Source organism: Brassica oleracea, chromosome C6 (genome assembly GCF_000695525.1).
Source record: "Brassica oleracea var. oleracea cultivar TO1000 chromosome C6, BOL, whole genome shotgun sequence".
Classification (NCBI taxonomy): domain Eukaryota; kingdom Viridiplantae; phylum Streptophyta; class Magnoliopsida; order Brassicales; family Brassicaceae; genus Brassica; species Brassica oleracea.
This window is the reverse complement of record NC_027753.1, coordinates 15,382,511-15,385,812: the sequence shown is the minus strand read 5'-3', so window position 1 is coordinate 15,385,812 and position 3,302 is coordinate 15,382,511.

Sequence of the window (3,302 nt, the reverse complement as noted above, 5' to 3'; positions counted from 1 at the left end):
CCTCACCCACCCTCCCCTTTCTACGTCAAAATCGATCGACGGCATGAGCCAGCAGTCGACCGAAAGACAAAGACTGATATCGATCGACCCCCCTCACCTCCCATCGATCGACGGGCACCTCTCACCTACCGAGTGCGATTACCATCTATTAATAGTTACCGAATTAAAGCACTCAGACCACCACCTAAACCTTTAGCAAACCCACCAGAACATACAGCCAACCCTTCAGACACTACACCGGAGCCTATGAAAGATGATGAGGAAACTGAAGGAAGAAGTTTAAGGAAAAGAAAGGAGAAGATTCCTAAGAACCTTAAGAGGAAAGCTAATGAGAAGGAGATGGATGGTTTCACTAAGAGAGTCCTCAGAATCCCAGCGGAGAAACCTTTTGATGAAGTTTATTACACACACCGGTTGTGGATGTTCTTCCGAGAGACTAAGGATACCGAGGAGGACATTAGGAGAATGCTTCATCATGTCAGGGAAAGGATGAAACTAAGGATCACATTGAAGAAGAAGAGTGATCCTGGGAAATTCGCAATAGCATGTGTGGTGAAGGGTATTGAATTTCCTCATGTACTTTGTGGCACAGGAGCATCAGTCAGCATACTACCTAAGGTTATGGCAGACCAACTGGGTCTAAAAATAGAGTCTTCATCAGAATCTTTCACCTTCATGGACCTTTCAAAAAGAAGCTCAGGAGGCATCATAAGAGACCTTGAGGTACAGATTGGTAATGCCCTTATCCCAGTAGATTTTCTTGTCCTGGACATCAAACTTAAGTGGAACTCTTTACTTCTGCTTGGAAGAGCTTTCCTGGCTACAGTAGGAGCTGTTTGTGACATGAACACCAACAGATTGTGTCTGACACTGATAAATCCAGACGTCCACTATGACCTAGTTCGAGTTGTGAGACAACAAGTCAACCTCGTGGAGCTTGGAAATGATCTTGGCTACATTGCAACATGCCATTGTGGAGCAGAGTACGAAACAGAGTACTCGGAATCGATCGACACTCACACTGCGTCATCAATCGATTCCAATGAGTCAGCGACGATCGATGAACACTATCCCACGTCGCTCGACGGGAAGCATCCGGTAGACCACTTCACATTACCAGATCAGTTTTATCCAGACTTTGCCTTTCAACAACCCAACAAAAAAGGACGTGATGACTATTCCATTGGCAGTTTAGCAGACAGTGGATTCCATAAAAGTTTTGTAGTAGAGACTGTAATTCCTTCATCCAATGAAGATCCTACTAAGGAGTATGATGAGGATTACTGGAAGGAAATAGCTATAGAGATTGCTATGCAGGATGAACAATATTCAAGACATTCCTTCAACAACACGTCTCCACTGTCGATCGACAAAGCTTACTCAGCATCGGTTGATACCCACCCTCATCCAGCAAAACGATCTTATACATCAATCGATACCACACCAGATACATCGATCGATAGTAGAGCCGCCGCCTTTGAAAAAGAAAAAGGAAATATTTCAATTCCAAGTAGGTTTACCAATACCTATATAAGGAGTTTTGCACCCCAGATTACTTCTCACGACACCATAGCAGAAAAGATGAATGCTCCCACAAACAAATCAGAAGGAACATCAAGGAAGAGCATTCGATCCAAAAACCCTAATTCGGCAGACAAACGTCTACCATCGATCGATACACCAGTATCAACATCGATCGATTCTCATTCTAAACCTAAACTTTCTTTATTTACTAAGAAGAATATGAGTATTGATTACGGTTTTCTAACTCCTGATGAATTTGGTATTTTCAGGGACCCAGATGGCCATGCAAGAGCTATGGATGGGAGAATTCTACAGGTATCCAGAGAGGACATAGCAAATATTCTTCAGTTGGCCAATGGACCAGACAACCTTTTTATGCAGCAACGCAGCATTCCAGACAACATCCCATCTGTTCCAGACGAACATCCAAGGGCCGACACAACAAAAATTGGCTCACACCAATCGTGCCAACCAGTAGGCCAAACATCGATCGACAAAGATGCTCTTACATCGTTCGACAGGGCACCTTCACCATCGATCGATAGACATTTCGAATGTGGACGTCGCGCTTATGACATCTATGGAGCCAGAAAGTTCAGATGGGAACAGAAGGACGAATATGGTGTCAACAGAGATGAGTCTGGATATGCAAAGAGCGTAGCTGGTGAGATGATCCCTGTTACCAAGGACAACATCAGAAAATTTTTGGAGAGAGCATCCCTATTTGAGGAGAGTCACATATGTCTTCCAGGACATGCCACTTCTTTCACACCTACAAAACTGGCACCAGCGATCTACACCAAGGATGAGATTAATGAGATGGTGACTGGTATTTGTGGAGCTCAGGAAAATCTAGGAGATGAACTCAAGACATTGGTAGATGACACTTATCAACCTTTCGACAGAGGTTACAATGAGCTTTTCAGAAGTATGGCAGAGATGAGGACATAGATTGAGAGTATGCAACACATTGTTGAGAAAGAAGATACGACATCACCATCGATCGACGCCAACAAAGCAACATCGATCGACGTCAGGCCACAGACATCCCAGATTCCTGCAGAACCGGAAAGTTTGGCAGAAAAATGGATGAATGGGAGATCGCACACATCAACACGAAGATTAACGACGTATACAACCCTCTCAACAACAACGTGGACTGGCTAAGCACGAGAATTGATCTGCAACAGCAAGATTTGGACACCATTCGCAAGAAGGACCAACAACCAGCCACATCGATCAATATCTGCATCATCACATCGATTGACAGCAAGGTCGCAGCCATGGAAGATAGGTTACAAACATACGAGGATATGCACGACCGTTTCACCTCACCTATCATGCGATACTTGGACACCTTGTCTACACAGATGATGAATGTCCAGAGGGACATTGACACGCTTAATGATCAACATGATTTTCAGGAAGAATGTTCAACATCGATCGATATGTTCTGCATGCCATCGCTCGACGTCAAGAAACCTACAGAACATCTTCCCTACACAGCAGCATAAGTTGATCAGATCACATCAAAGCTATACACAGCTATAGACCCCATGGAGGACCGGTTTGAGAAGCGGTGTGATGACATCTACATTCCATTCGACATCAGACTCAGTGGACTGGACAGCCATGCAGAGTGGTTACAGAAGGAATTCAAAGCCATTCAGAGGCAATTCGCATCTCCACACCAGATATCAGCATCGATCGACAAAGAACGCTCTAAATCGATCGACAGTAAGGCACCAGCATCGACTGATAAACACTTGGTCGCATCA